General features: G+C 41.7%; 1 protein-coding gene across 1 annotated transcript in view; it reads right to left on the bottom strand.

The window, feature by feature from the left end:
- The window catches only part of col12a1a (collagen, type XII, alpha 1a), a 267,414-nt gene that overhangs the window by 59,579 nt on the left and 190,879 nt on the right, over nt 1–16,956 (bottom strand). The gene's annotated exons all lie outside the window — the stretch shown is intronic.

The raw sequence follows: 16,956 nt of genomic DNA, 5'->3' as shown, positions 1-16,956 counted from the left end.
AGTTTGGGGTCACAATTTGAGTAGGTATGACTAACTGGGATAGTTTGCTAGTTTAAAGCATTATTTCAATGCAAGTTGTCTCTTTACCTGCCTCCTGTAACATCTGAAACAAACAAGTTTAAAGTAATAAATTGTCCCCATGAATTGTTTTACCCTATCAAACGAGTATGAAGAATACATTTTTGCTTCATTATGTATTCATTTTCACTAGATTGCTTTACCGAGATCCCTAGCTGTGATATATTGTGAGGACTGCGAGGACTGCAGATATTGGAGATCACAGGCGAGAGTGTGTTGCTGGAAAAGCCCAGCCAGTCAGGCAGCATCTAAGGAGCAGGAGAATCGATGTTTCGGGCTTAGGCCCTTCATCAGGAATGAGGTTTGTGGGCCGGGGCCGAGAGAGACTTGTGGGTTGGGGCTGAGAGATAAATCTCTCAGCCCCAACCCACAAGTCTCTCTCAGCCCCGGCCCACAAACCTCATTCCTGATGAAGGGCTTATGCCCAAAATGTCGATTTTCCTGCTCCTCAGATGCTGCCTGACCTGCTGTGATTTTCCAGCAACACACTCTCGACTGTGATATATTTACTGCAAGCATGCCTTACTTCTTTTACCATTTATTCATGGGGTCTAGGACATTGCTGGCTGGGCCAGCATTTACTGCCCATCTTGAAATGCCCTTGAGAAAGTGGTGGTGAACTGTCGTCTTGAAGTGCTACAGTCCATTTTGCATAGACCTACAATGCTGCTAGGGAAGAAGTCTGAAGATATTGCCCCAGCGACACTTAAGGTGTCTTGAAGTATACTTGCATATAATGACTCAACAACTGATTTGACAGGGGTTTAGAATGTTTTCTCAGCATTGAATCTGTTAGCAGAAGAAAATGACATTTCCAGAATTACTTATGCACACTGATGTCAGTTTATCTTTTTTTTTGGTGTTTTGTTTTCAAGCGTCTGTCCCTCAATTTCATCCTGCCCATACATTCTGTGCTTCCTATTGTTGCGACCAAGGCTGCAGTTAGTGAACTGTCTCTCTAAACTACATCACATAAAAATACTTTTCCAGTTACCAAGGTGACAATATCTGATTGGAACAGAAGTCTATAAACATAATAATTGATAATAATATCAAAGCAAAAATTATTCAATGAAGATGCAGTAATTGGTGAGCATACACAGTCAGAAATATAAATACTTATCCCTATAAATATGCACTTCGAGAGGTAAGATAAAACTCTCTGCAAAGATCAGTTTTCCACAAAAGAAAAATCACTTTGGCCATAATGGCTTATTCTTAAAGTATTGGATACTTTTCAGTCTGTTGCACTGATATTCTGGACAATGCTAATCATGTACCATTGTCTCTGAAGGCTTGCAGGCACAGCTTATTCAGGAAATACAATTTTGAAATATTCTTTTCAATCACTTTTTCAAAAGAACAATTAAGTTTCACCCTGAACTGACATATAAGGTTTCTTTAAAGAAAGGAGAGATAATGAGCTGGGCAGCTTGTTCATAGTAAGCTTTCTATCAACTCAGTTTGTTCTTAGCAGGCCTTCCTCCAACAATACCAGATAAAACAAGAACTTCTCCAAGCCAATTAGTATTCAAAAGCAGTCTGGGTAAGGTCTATGGAAAAGAACACAGTTATTGCCAGTCATTTGAGTCCCTCATGTGGAAACAGGCCCTTCAGCCCAACAAGTCCACACCGACCCTTCGAAGAGTAACCCATCCAGACCCATTTCCCTCTGACTAATGCACCTAACACTATGGGCAATTTAGCATGGCCAATGACCTGACCTGCACATCTTTGGACTGTGGGAGGAAACCGGAGCACCCGGAGGAAACCCACACAGACACGGGGAGAACATGCAAACTCCACACAGACTGTCGCCTGAAGCTGGAATCAAACGTGGGACCCTGGTGCTGTGAGGCATTAATACTAAGCACTGAGCCACCGTGCCACCCGATGATTTTTAAGAAGCCTTGCTTCAAAAGTTCTCTAATGTCCCGACAGAACTTTTAATGACCTCTTTTGAACAAACCACTTCAGGTATGTTCACAAAACTTGAAATAAATTCATTTTTAATGCAATTGCTCAAAGTCCCCTAAGCTATATTAAATGTAAAATGCCTATAATGCTGCAATAAATTTTAATTTTGCAGAAGAATCCTAGAATATATTTTATGATAAATATTTGTTTTAGAAAATTTTATGTGTAGAAATATTAAAGGATGAAGACATGAGGGAGGTAGCTTTCTACACAAGACTGTATCGATACATCATTTCCAAGAAGAGTCAGATTAGACTCAAAATGTTAACTTTGTTTCTCTCTTCATAGAAGTTACCAGAATTGCTGAGTTTCTCCAGCACTTCCTGTTTAATTTCATTGAGAACCGATCATTTATTTTTACACATAGCATAAGAAATAGATGTTCTTTCTGGTTGTATCGATTGAAATACCAGCACGTTTTATGAAAGACAAACCTGGATGAACCAAACTTTTCAAAGCTCAAGACGGAAAAAGGTGAAACAGCTGATGGAGATAATGAGTTCCACAGCTAGTTCTGAGCATGTGATGAATGAATCAGGAAACTATGATGAATTACATCTCACCCCATGAAATAGGTAGTGTTCTCTAAGAGTACATTACACAATTTCACAAAAGTGATCATAGAAGCGCTTCACAGGAGGGTCCCAAGCACTGAGGATGTCACCTAAACAGGGGACGAAACGTCTGCAACACAAATTCCCAGCTCGGCGAACAGAACCACAACAATGAGCACCCGAGCTACAAATCTTCTCACAAACTTTGAACGAAAGCGACATCAAGGTTCAGGAATGAAATTCTAAGGTTACATAACCATTGGGTTGTGGAGTTGGGTTGTAACCATTGGGTTGGGTTATAACCATTGGGTTGTAAGTGGGGGTGGAGGGGGTGGAGGGGGTGGAGGGGGTGGGTAATTCAGATTTATTAAATTATAAGCGGCTTTTATCTATTAAGTAAAATAAAACTAATTTCCTCTGGTGAGGGCATCCAGAATAAATGGGACTCAATCACAAAAATCAAGAGTGAAAAGCACGCTTTGATCCAACGGAGGTTGTCGAAATCTGGAACTCTTTTCAAAAGATGAGTCAAATTATATTTCCCAAGACTGAGATCAAGAATTTGTATGAGGTAAAGATATTAAGGCTATGAGGGAAAGCACATACATCAATGGATTTTATGCAATGATCAACAATGATCACATTAAAAAGTAGAATAGGCTTTATGGGTAAAATTGCCTACTCCTGTTCTTATGATAAATGGTTGGGATGGATTATGACAAGTTGGAGTTGAAGATCATCTCAATGGTAACTTTATCTTGCAGTATATCTAGGACTGTAGCAACAAATAGTCAACCATTCATAAGGACATTGTGCAAATCTTGGACAGTCTCAAATCATAGGTATCATTCAAGGAAAAAGAACAATTTTCTTTTCTTGATGAGAAAACCTAAGTTTCGTGACACATCTGGCAGTGGAAGGGACATGGGAAATTTTTATCTCCGAAAAGGAGTTAATGAGATTGTTTTGATGATAGTAAGATGTTGATAGAATAAGAAGGAATATCAGCAAAGAAAAGAGGTCTCTTGTCAGCCGTGCAACCAACGTAAAAGAACCTGGCCTTTGCAGAATTAAAAGAGATAGGTTTTCATTGTGTCCAAAAATGTGAGGTCAATCAGAAATGCTTTAATTTTAAAATAAAAAGGCTATGCATCAAGGTTCTAAAAATGCTGATGAAGTAGAGTTAGAAAGAGGAATCGAGAAGGTAATTTCAATATGGAACAGACTAAATGGAAGAGAACAGAAAACTGAAAGTTTTAAAAGCAAAGGGTTGCGTGATATCTTGGATTACACCACATGGAAGGTCAGACAGGGAATCAGACAGAGTGCACTTCCACAGCACTTTTGATTTACAGGAAAACAGCAAGGCATTCCATGTGAAAGAAGGAAGCAAAGATTGGACATCAAGCATAAGAAGGGGCGGAGAAGGCAGCGTGTGTTATGGTGAGAAACCAAATGTATCATTGATGGGATAAGGAAGAGATATTTACCACAAACATAGTCAAAGCACATGTCACTTTTGATCTTGATAAATATTGTTGAAAGGCTTGAAACCTGATCAGAATGTGAAGGGAGGTCATAACTAGCATGTACAGGTTCAGTTTCAAAACCTGACAAAGACCGCATTCAACACTTGATGACATGTCAATGAGTATGTTTCATCAAAATGACTGATGGAGACATGGAAATGCAAATGTCAGTCTCTGTTTGGATGAGAATAATGGCAGAATCCAGCATAGTTTCTAAATGACATCTACTGTTTTTTTAGAATAAGATGAAGTGAGTATTATAGAAAGTGCTTTTGTTACACTTTCCTTCCCTTTTAAAGAGAATGATTACTCAAGTTTGTCTGGCTTGGAGCCTTTTAATCAACGTTCAAATCTAAGCCTGGCTAAGATGTTGACCTCTGGGACTCAGGGTTGTGTCATTTCTTGTGGCTCCAGTACAGACATGGAAGGAGACTTCAACTTTTGGGACTATGTACATAAAAAAGTTTTACTTAGAACCAGAAAAACAATCCACAAGGATTGATCTTGCTTATGTAAGGATACAGCACCGATCTTTCAAATCCGACACTTATCTTTGACTGATACCCGCCTTTAAAATGATCTTGATTGTAATTTTTCAGTCTGTTTTATTTTTAACTGCCCTCTCCCCAGTCTATCTCCAGGTCAGTGCAATCCCATCATGTTTTCTGCGTGTTTATTTTTGCTTAGTTAAGCTTCACAGTCTTGGATGATTTTAGCAAGGTTCATGTCACACAGATCTGATAAACATTTTACAGCTGTTCAGCCATTCGTCTACAATACCAGTACCAAAACAATCCTTTGCTTAACTTTGGTTCAACAATATGTTTGCTGTGCTAGGTCTCATAAAAGTCATAGAGCGCAGAAACAGACCCTTCGGTCCAACCAATCCACGTCAACCTTAATCCCAAACTAAACTAGTCCCACCTGTCTGATCCTGGCCCATATCCCTCCAAACCCACCCTACTCACGAACTCATCTAAATGTCTTTTAAACATTGCCACGTACCCACATCCACTACTTCCTCAGGAAGTTCATTCCACACGCAAACCGCCCTCTGTATAAAAGGTTGCCCCTCAATTTGTCTATTTTAAGTCTTTTTCCTCTCACCTTAAAATTGTACCTCCTCATCTTGAAATTCCCCATCCTAGTGAAAAGACAACTACCATTAACTTTATTTATACCTCACATTATTTTATAAACTTATACCAGGTCACCTCTCAACCTCATACACTCCAGTGAAAAAAGTCCCAGCCTATCCAGCCTTTCTTTATAACTCAAACCTTCCATACCCAGCAACATCCTGGTAAATCTCTTCTGAGCTCTGTCCAGCTTAATATCCTTTCTATTGATCAAAGTTTTTCTTAAAAACAAGTCAAAAGTTTCAGAACTGCAGCAGCTCCTATATTGCACCAGATCCCTGAGTGCTCACAGCAGTGTCCAAATGGAACTGAAATTCACTCAATTCTCAGGTGTCAGGATCACTCACCCATGCTTTATTATACATAATCCAAGTTTCCCCAGAGTTCTTTGGTGTTGTTTAAGAGAATGTTGCAGAGTTCAAAAAAATACTTATTCGACTCCAAGGAATCACTCGACTGAGTTTTGAGACTAAAAGCTGTCATCTATTTCATTATGTTATTCAAAAGAGAACAAAATCCCAAAGCATTTCACAGCCAAATAAGTTACTTTGTCATTTGCACCAATAGGAGAGAAATCAGGCCAAGTGTTTACTGGACAGGTGATTTTTCTATTGGCTGTTTTGTGGACCCTGCCAAAGCCAATTTTCATCCTAAATCTCTTCTTGGGATTTTCAAGAAAGAGATATTGCCTAAAAAAACCAAGATAATTCATTATTCTTCTTCAAAAGAAAGTCTACATGCCCCTCTAGCTTATTTCTAGGTTTTAAGTACAGCTGAAGGACACTGGGCTGAATTGTACTGGTTGGGGGACTGGCCCAGTTAGCTGGAAATGTGTGTCACTGTCACATGCGTGGATGGTGAGCCTTCCACCCAAACATTAGCGTGTCAGCTGTCTGGGTGACTGGTACCAGTGCTGCCATCTGCTTCAGGGGCTGCAGCCCATTCCCAGGCCTGCTAGCCCGGTTGGAAAAGCCGAGCCTGGGCCACCACTGTGGGAAGCCAGGGGCCTACAGGAGGAGAGGAAATGTCTGAAATGATGGGTCCTGGTGGTCCTCCTGGGACACTGATGGGGCTGTGGCTGCTGCCTCATCTACTACCAACCCCTTTTTTGATATAATGTCCCTCTCTCTGTCACTAGAAAGCTGCCTCCATTTATCTGGCACCCTCCCCATGAGGTAAGGAGGTGACCTTTCATCAGCAAAATACCAAAGTAGTGCCAAAATGGCCCTTAATTGGGCCCTAACATCTGCACACTACCTTTCGAATAGGCTCCCTGAATCTGATCCCTCTTTCTATAAAATTCCCCAATAATAGAGCAGAGAGAGGGAACATCCTCCATTCCCATTGGTGGGGGGGCAGGCAAACTTCTGCTTAACATCTTTTATTGTGCATTACCAATTCCATGGCACTACGTTACTGTATTAGCCTGGTGGGCTACGTGACAAAGACTTTAGAATGGCATTTCTACACATAGCTTTCAGAACCAGAAGAGCTTTCTCATAGCTCGGGCTACAACTAATCGCCAGAGTCTTTGTTCTCTGTCTTGAGTGGTTTGTTAATGGAACCCAAGCAAGTTGGCCAGGCAGAAACTAAAGGACAGAGTTTGGATAGGATAAACAGACAAAGTTTTTTGTGAGGGAGTCTAGAACTAGAGGGCATAGGTTAAGGGTGAGAGGAAAAAGATATAAAAGAGACCTGGGGGCAACTTTTTCACACAGAGGATGGTGCGTGTATGGAATGAGCTGCTAGAGGATGTGGTGGAGGCTGGTACAATTGCATTATTTAAAAGGCATCTGGATGGGTATATGAATAGGAAGGGTTTAGAGGGATATGGGCCATGTGCTGGCAAATGGGACAAGGTTAGGTTGGGATATCTGGTCAGCATGGACGAGTTGGATCAAAGGTTCTGTTTCTGTGCTGTACATCTCTATGACTCTATGACTGCTCCAAACTAACAGTACTCTCTTCCAGTTCGTCTCCCTTTGGATATGTTCTACTCAACTTGTAACGAGATGTTATTAAACACCTCTAGAGCACAAGGGACTTGAGCCCAGGCCTCTTGGCTCAGAGGGAGGGACACTACATCCGCACCACAAAAATCCCCTGCTCAACCAATTCAGACATAACACACCTCTGAAACAGGTAGGATGTGAACCCAAGATTTCCAGCTCTGGGGTCTGGACAATACCACTGTGCCTCAAGAGCCCCTAGATATCGAGACAAAATACTTTCTAATCAGCCTGTAGAGAGATGTTATTACACTGGAGCAGTTAGGACTTGAAACTGGGCCTCCTGGGTCAGAGGTAGGGACACTATCACTGCTTCAAAAAATACTTAACCATCTGGACGATTTCTTTTTAATCAGCCTGCCCAGGCATGTTATGACACACCTCTGGAGTAAGTGGGACTTGAACCTGAGAATCTTAGTCCAAACATAGGGACACTATGACTGCACACAAAAGAGCGTAGATAACTGAACAGCAATAAACCAATTAACAACCATCAACTGGTTCCCTTCTAACTTTAATTACTTGTTAAATTAACATGTTCACCTCCTCGATCTCAAACACTGCTCCACCCCCCTCAATCCACAAGTCCGGGAATGTCAGTATGAAAACTGGTTTCTTTTGTTTCCTTCATTATGACATTACTTCAAAAATACTTAATTGATTCTAACATCCTTTATGAAACCTTGAGGTGGTGACACGCACTATCATGACTGGAAAACTCTTGTGCTGAACTGTATTATGAAAATAGGGGAAGTGGACTAATGGCTTTAGTCTGGGGCAGGAGCCCGCAACCTTCTATTTTCATAACTGCAACTGAATATTTTTCCACCAGCCCTTCCACATATGTTTGCAGATTTGCATTAATGAGAGTGAGAAGTGATTCCAAAAACATCACAACTCTTCAAGCATAAAGCCACTGTGTCTGCAATCCCTCAAGAAAACATTTATCACGTTTACCACTACAACTCTCACTTCCCCGCGGAGCTTTTTGCATTGATTACATGGAAGGCTGTGGAATGCAATTAGTGAAATTATCAACCATTCTTCAAACAAACCTCTCATGATGTACACCATTGAAGGCTTGTTGGGTAAATGCAAAGCTTCATAGATCTAAACCAATGAGGGCTAAAAGAAAAACAGAAACTGGCATTGCTGCCAAGGTACTTATTCAAATTTGTTTTATATAGAAAGGGGGCAAGAGTAGGTACTCGGGGTAGCACTGTGGCTCAATGGTTAGCACTGCTGCCTCACAGCACCAGGGACCTAGGTTCGATTCCAGCCTTGGGCAACTGTCTGCGTGGAGTTTGCACGTTATCCCCCAGTCTGCCTGGGTTTCCTTCGGATGCTCCAGTTTCCTCCCATAATCCAAAGATGTGCAGGATAGGGTGGATTGGCCATGTTAAATTGCCAATAGTTATCGGGGATGTGCAGGTTAGGGTGGATTAGCTATCGTGGGGGGGCTTCAGGGATGGGGTGAGTCTGGGTGGGATGTTCTTTGGAGAATGGGGTGGACTTGTTGGGCTGAATGGCCTGTTTCCACACTGTAGGGTTTCTATAAACTCTTGGACTTGGCCCTTCGAGCCTCCTGCACCATTCAATATGATCATGGCTGATTATTCAATTCAGTATCCTCTTTCTGCTTCTCCCCACAGCCTTTGAGCCCTTTAGCCTTCAGGAATATATCCTAACTCCTTCTTGAAAATGTTTAATGTTTTGGCCTCAACCTTTCTCTGTGGCAGAGAATTCCACAGATTCCCACCCTCTGAATGAATGAATTTCTCTTCATCTCAGTTTTAAATGTTTCACCCTATATTGTTAGACTGTGACCCCTGGTTCTGGACTCCCTGGTTGTAGGGAAGACCCTACCTGTGTTTTCCCTGTCTGGTCATGTTAGAATTTTATGAGATGTCTATGAGATATCTCCTCATTCTTCTAAACTCCAGTGAACTGATCCAATCTGCCCTTGTACATCAATCATGATATTCCCGGAATTAGTCTGGCTACTTATGAGACATAAAAACTGAAAGAACTGTGGGTGCGGTAAATCAGAAATGGACAGAGCTACCATCAGTTCTGAGGAAGGGTCACTGGACCCGAAATAATTCTGATTTCTCTTCACAGATGCTGCCAGACCTGCTGAGCTTTACCAGTAACTTCTGTACTTATGAGATATATGTGTCAAGAGTGTGATCCTGGAAAAGCACAGCAGGTCAGGCAGCATCCAAGGAGGAAGAGAATCGATGTTTTAGGTATAAGCTCTTCATATGTAACCTAGGCAATACCCGTAACTAATTGAACTTGAGAAGGTGATGGTGAATTGCCAACTTGAACCACACTAGCCTGTTTGTGGACGTAGGTTTGCTTGCTGAGCTGGAAGCTTCATTTTCAAGCTGGAAGGTGCATCTACAGTATATGTACAAATGTACTGAGGATCCAATTGCAGGTCTATCGTATTTCAGCTGAATGCAATAAAGTCCTCTCATTAGCTCAGTGCATCGGAGTGGAGGGAAACATTAAACAAAAAAACTTATCAGGATTCCTCCTATAGAGTAGTGCCAATTGATCGTGAACTTACATCAAGTTAAGTGATTCCAGTCAAATGGCTAAGAATAGCGTTACAATCTGTGTCAGTGCCCCAAGGGGGGAAAAGGAAGATTATGGAGTAAATCAGTCACATTTCCCATTTCTGATCATGGCATAAGGACACCCTTCTAGTAACAGACGAAAACAGGAATGGACTTGGCTGTAAATTCTCCAAGTTTAACATAGCTTCGGATAACACTAACAATCCCTGTTGAGAGATGACAAATGGCCACTTGGATGAAATCCCGGGAGCAGCTGTTGTGTCCATGAAACTGAACCTCTGTCAGAGTTACTGCTTTCACAAGGAAAGGAAATATACCGGGAAGTATCTAAAAATGATAAATTCCACCATTTGGTTATTTTCAGCGATTCCTCTCTCAATAGTTTCCTTACAGGCTCATAGGGTAGGAGCTGTTGACTCTGTTCCAAGTCCAGCTACTATAATTGACATTGATGAAGTGCAAGAATTCTGCATCACAGTGACTATCTGGTACTCTGAGACCAGCTGTTTACACTCAACAAGATTATACAAAACTCAAAGACATGAGTTATGAATCTGAAGGTACATGTTCTTGATGGACACACCACAGAAACATTTTGAGTTTTTAAGGAGAAAGCCGAAATGTTATTTCTTTTGAGGAAGACCCATTCCAAACAAATAGATACACTTTGGAACAGGCTGGGGCTGTTTTCCCTGGAGCGTTGGAGGATGAGGCGTGACCTTATAGAGGTTTACAAAATTGAGGGGCATGGATAGGGTAAATAGGCAAAGTCTTTTCCCTGGGGTCAGGGAGTCCAGAACTAGAGGCCAAAGGTTTAGGGTGAGAGGGGAGAGACATAAAAGAGACTAAGGGGCAACGTTTTCATGCAGAGGGTGGTATGTATATGGAATGAGCTGCCAGAGGAAGTGGTAGAGGCTGGTACAATTGCAACATTTTAGTGGCATTTGGATGGGTATATGAATAGGAAGGGTTTAGAGGGATATGGGCCGGGTGCTGGTAGGTGGAACCAAATTGGGTTGGGATATCTGGTCGGCATGGATGGGTAGGACCGAAGGGTCTGTTTCCATGCTGTACATCTCTAGAACTAGAGGGCATGGCTTTAGGGTGAGAGGAGAAAGATATAAAAGAGACCTAAGGGGCAACTTTTTCACACAGAAGATGGTGCATGTATGGAATGAGCTGCCAGAGAAAGTAGTGGATGCTAGTACAACTGCATTATTTAAAAGGCATCTTGATGGGTATATGAATAGGAAGGGTTTAGAGGGACATTGGCCATGTGCTAGCAAATGGGACAAGATTAAGTTGGCATTGACGAGTTGGACTGAAGGGTCTGTTTCTGTGCTGTACATCTCTATGACTCTGTGACTCTAATACCAGTACATGGGCAGTGATCTAAAACTCATTACACAGAATAACACCAGTAAACCTACTCTTCTCTCAATAATCATATTGTAAATAGAGTTAATTTAGTTATGCCCACCCTCTGATATGGACTGTGATTTTTTTTATTCATTCATAGGATGAGGGCATTGCTGTCCATCACTGATTGTTAAGGGGCGGTTAAGTGTCAACTACATTGCTGTGGGTCTGGTGTCAGATGTTGGCCAGACCAGGTAACGACGGCAGTTTCCTTCCATTAATGAACCAGGTAGGTTTTCCTGATAATCAGCAATGGATTCCTGGTCATCATTAGACACTTAATTCCAGATTTTTATTGAATTCAAATTCCACCTTCTTTGTGACAGGATTTAAAGTTGGGTCCCCAGAACATGAGAGCCATAGAGTCATGCCATACAGCAGGGAAACACACCCTTTGGTGTAACTCATCTGTGCCTACCAGATATCCCAATCTGATCTAGTCCCATTTGGTTAAAGTCCATAAGTTGCAGATGCAATGGCCCCTGTACTGAAACAGGAACAGAGGCACTACTAAGGATTCTGTCGACCTACTCAACTAAGGAAATGTAGGAACAATCCAGATCTGTAGCCGAATGGCACAGTTCCACTGAAGATAGAGCAGACACTGGTCCACCAATGCAGATATTATCTTTCTCTTAAATTCTTGCAAAGCAGCACTCTATTGCCCTTTCCCTCAGCCCTCTTATTACTGTGCTGAGACAAACTGTGCTGAAATAAGCAGCCAACTCATGTAAGATACTGCTTTTTTTTTCAATTGCACAGCAGAAAGATTCAGTGTGTGTAGCCCTTCCTGAAGGATTGCATGCTGCACATCCTGACAAGACCATGATAATTGTGGCTTTGCTTGTTTTAGTCAGCATGCCCATGTTTGGCTCATTTGCACATTCAGCAAATTTGCTAAATCCTGTTTTAATTCACGGTCATTATCCAAAATATAAGGTTACCACTAAAGCAAGGGATGCATTATGAACTTTAATTCACCGCAGACAGGATGAGTTCACCCTTACTTATTACAAAACTCATGGCAACTACCACAGCTTCCATGCTTGATAAATATTTGCTGTCTTAGATGTCACCCTCAATCTGCTTCATTCTGTTTCTCAAGAAGCACAGCTCCCTGAAGGAAATAAGCTGGTCAAACAAAAGTGAGCTTCTCATCCAAGTGCATAGTCAACTTAAAAGAACTTTGCATTTCAAAAGTCGCTAAATTTCCATCGATATAGCATCCAGCTATTTTCCCTGGAGTGGCGGCGGATGAGGGGTGACCTTATAGAAGTTTATAAAAATCATGAAGCCCATGGATAGCGTGAATATTCAAGGTCTTTTCCCAGGGTACAGGAGTCCAAAACTCGAGGGCATTGGTTTAAGGTGAGAGGGGAACGATTTAAGAGGGACCTACGGGACAACTTTTTCATGCAAAGGGTGAATGGAATGAACTGCCAGAGGAAGTAGTGGAGGCCAGTACAATTACAAAATTTAAAAAGTTTCTGGATGGGTATATGAATAGGAAAGGATATGGAATTATGGACCAAATGCTGGCAAGTGGGACTAGCTTAATTTAAGCTATCCGGTTAGTGTGGACAGACCCCAGGGTCTGTTTCCATGCTGTACATCTCCATGACTCTATTATGCTTTCAAAAACCCAGAATGCCCCAAACACACTATAATCAGCTTCCTGCATTGCCCTAGACATTACTTTCCACTATAAGAACACTTAGCAGGCAATTTGTCATATCAAGAACCCACTCACAGTGCAGAAATAATAACTGATCACTTAGTTTAGGTGAGACTCAGCAGGTCTGGGAGCATCTGCAAAGAGAGAAACAGAGTTAAGGTTTCAAATCCAATGACTCTTCTTCAGAACCACTGGACTCAAAATGCGTACTTTGCTTTCTCTCCACAGATGGTGCCAGACCTGTTGAGTTTCTCCAGCACTTTGTGGTTTGTTTTGTCAGTATCTACATTTCTTTTTGTTTCACTTGCTTTAGGTTTGGTTAATGGATCATTATTGGAATCCAGGAAAAAAAACAGATCCCTTCTTCTTCAAACAGAGGTCAGACCTTATGATATATTCTCAGTAAGCAAGTCAGTGCCTTGGTTTAATGATATAGCCAGAAATCGGTATCTCCGAAAGTGCTGTCTCTGTGTTGCATTGAAAGCATTAGATTATCTCAGTCAGTCTCTGGACTGGAACCTGAACCTATAACCCTCTAACTCAAAAGAAGGAGAGGTCTCAATGAATCATTGTGGACACGCAGTTAAACAGGAGCCAGGAGTTAAGCATGTAGTGAATATGGATATTGTCAGGTGTTATACAATGACATATCCCTTTCTGAAACCATTCACTAAACACCATTTGCTTTGAATTAGCTCCTGGCATTCTGTTGTTCTACAATGAGAACCATTATTGGATCCATGCTTTGCAAACATTCTTATCTTTTATACTACAGAGGCAACAGACATGCAGCTCGATAGATGAGGTTACCAGTTGGGAAGATGAATCTAAAAGGAAAAAAACTCTGTAACTTAATATTGTTCAAAAGAACTCACAGATTGATGAAAATATTCACCACTAGACCGCAGAAATCAAACCTATCCAACTGCAAGCTAAATTGAGACAGAGAAATCCCAATCCCCATTTCCCCAAATCAGGTGGCCATCCATCAACCCAAAGGCCTTTTCAGCACGTCGTCAAACTATTCCAAGAATCTGACCTTGAGTAGCCTTTTTGGGTAACCCATCCCAGCTGTTGGTCTGCCAATGTGTGAAGAGGGATACGACATTGTCTGTCTTAAACTTATAACCACGGAATGGCTGGGAGTCGGCTTGGTTCTGGAATGTAGCCACACTAACACTAGTTAGTGTGAACAAACACTGCCTTATCACCACAAAGACTGCACAAAACCCACTGGCTCACTATCCCAATGGCATCCCATTATTAACACAACTGCACTTCAAAATGATCTTAGTTCTCCTTGGGAACGTGAGCAGAATACAAATACAACAACTATGTTGCATATCCCACTTATTTTGAAAGCGTCGCCAAGTTTCAGTCAAAAGAAAATGGAAACCGCGTCAATATTTTCCTTTTACAGGGCTGTATTTACTCAAGTTTCAAGTTATGAAAGAGCAAAGAAAGTATGGAATCTGTCTCCGACTGACTCTGATGATGTAATTAAAAGCGATGAAGCCCCGCAGACTCTGAAAATCTACACTTTTTCTTCCTTTTTTCTCTTTAGGATTTTCCACATCCACTTTCCCTTCACTCCAGCCGGATGAATTATAACTTTTTATTTGGTTCGGTAAGTGTGGAACAAATGAGATTTAGAACCAAGATGAAATTGCCACGAGTGCTTTTGAAGAAAAGTACAAGATTGTGTCCTGGCCTTCTGGCATTGAAAGTTAAAGGGGGATCTAAAGAAGTTACGACTCCATCAAATATTACCAGATAATTAAAAAGACGACAAGGTGCCAGAGCAGAAGTAGGCCATTCAGCCCATCAAGTTGATAGTCACAGATGGGGTGCTGGAAGACTGACGTGGTGCCACTATTTAAGAAAGGTGTAACAAAAAGCCAGGAAACTATAGACCAGCGAGTCTGACATTGGTGGTGGGCAAGTTGTTGGAAGGAATACTGAGGGATGGGAATTACGTGTATTCGGAAAGGCAAGGACTTATTCGGGATAGTCAACATGTGTGGGATATCATGCCTCATGAACTTGAGTGAGTTTTTTGAAGAAGTAACAAGAGGATTGATGAAGGTAGAGCCTCTATATGGACTTCAGTAAGGCATTTGACTCGGTTCCCCATGGGAGACTGGTTAGCAAGATTGGATCTCATGAATACAGAGAGAACCAGGAGAACAGGCTTAAAGGTAGAAAACAGAGGGTGGTGGTGGAGGGTTGCTTTTCAGACTGAAGGCCTGTGATCAGTGGAGTGCCATAAGGATCGGTGCTGGGTCCACAACTTCTTGTCATTTATGTAAATCATTTGGCTGTGAACACAGGAGGTTGAGTTAGTAGGTTTGCAAATGACACCAAAATTGGAGGTGTAGTGGACAGCGAATAAGGTTATCTTGGATTACAACGGGATCTTGATCAGATGAACCAATGGGTTGAGGAGTGGCAGATGGAGTTCAATTCAGATAAATGCAAGGTGCTGCATTTTGGAAAAGAAAATCAGACTGGACTTATCCACTTAATGGTAAGGTCCTAGGGAGTGTTGCTAACAAAGAGACCTTGGAGTGTAGGTTCATTGTTCCTTGAAAGTAGAGTTGATAGGATACTGAAGAAGGCGTTTGGTATGCTTTCCTCTATTGGTCAGAACATTGAGTATAGGAGTTGGGAGGTCATGTTGCAGCTGTACTGGGTATTGGTTAGGCCACTTTCAAAATATTGCGTGCAATTCTGGTCTCCTTCCTATCGGAAGGATGTGAAACTTGAAAGGATTCAGAAAGGATTTATAAGATTGCCAGGATTGGAGGATTTGAACTATAGGGAGAGGTTGAATAGGCTGGGGCTGTTTTCCCTGGAGCATCGGAGGCTGAGGAGTGACCTTATAGTGGTTTATAAAATCATGAAGAGCATGGATAGGGCAAATAGACAAAGTATTTTCACTGGGGTGGGGGTGTCCAGAGGCATTGGTTTAGGGTGAGAGGGGAAATATAAAAAAGGGAACTAAAGGGCAACTTTTCACACAGAGGGTGGTGTGCGTGTGGAATGAGCTGTCAGAGGGAGTGGTAGAGGCTGGTACAATTACAACATGCAAAAGGCACCTGGATGGGTATATGAATATGAAGGGTTTGGAGGGATATGGGCCAAATACTGGCAAATAGGACTAGATTAGGTTATGATATCTGGTCGGCATCAATGAGTCAGACAGAAAGATCTGTTTCCATGCTGCGCATCTCTATGACTCTAAGTCTGCTCTGTCATTCAATGAGATCATGGCTGATCTGATAATCCTTAGCTTCACTTTCATGTCTTTCCCCCATAACTTCCCTTACTGATTAAAAATGTGTTGATCTGAACTGATTCAAAATGAACAGTATTATTCCTCCAAGAGTATGGATAGGCCACAATTTGGAGTACAACGTGGGTTCAGCTAGGGATGGAAATCCACAGGTAGACATCCCATTGTTTCGCATTCATTTTCATATATAAAGAATTGCTGAGGCAGTTGCAATAGACATACCATCAACGCAGGACAAAAAGACCTGATATGTTTTCCTCAATGAGGTCATGACCACGGTGTAACACAACTCAGAAACTGACCCTTCGGTCCAACCAGCCCATGCTGACCACGTTCCCAAACTAAACTCATCCCCCTTGGCCCATATCTCTCCAAACCTTTCCTAATCCATGTGTTTATTCAAATATCTTTACAAATGTTCTAACTGTATCTGCATCCACCATTCCTCTGGATGTTCATTCCACACAATAATCACTCTTGTCCTTTTTAAATATTTCTCCTCTCACTTCTAGTCTTGAACTTCCCCTTCCACAAATCTGCTTTGCGCGTCCTTGTTTCAAGGTCTATCATTCGAGAAGATCTAAGTTCATAGCAATTTGCTCCACTCTGTCATTCACCCAGTCGAGCCTTGCAAAACATTAACTCATTCAGATATTTTTCTTTCTACATAGTGTTTGCCAACTGCACACTGTGAGC

The sequence above is a fragment of the Chiloscyllium punctatum genome, chromosome 11 (genome assembly GCF_047496795.1).
Source record: "Chiloscyllium punctatum isolate Juve2018m chromosome 11, sChiPun1.3, whole genome shotgun sequence".
Taxonomy (NCBI): Eukaryota; Metazoa; Chordata; class Chondrichthyes; order Orectolobiformes; family Hemiscylliidae; genus Chiloscyllium; species Chiloscyllium punctatum.
This window is presented reverse-complemented; position numbering and strand designations above follow the sequence as displayed.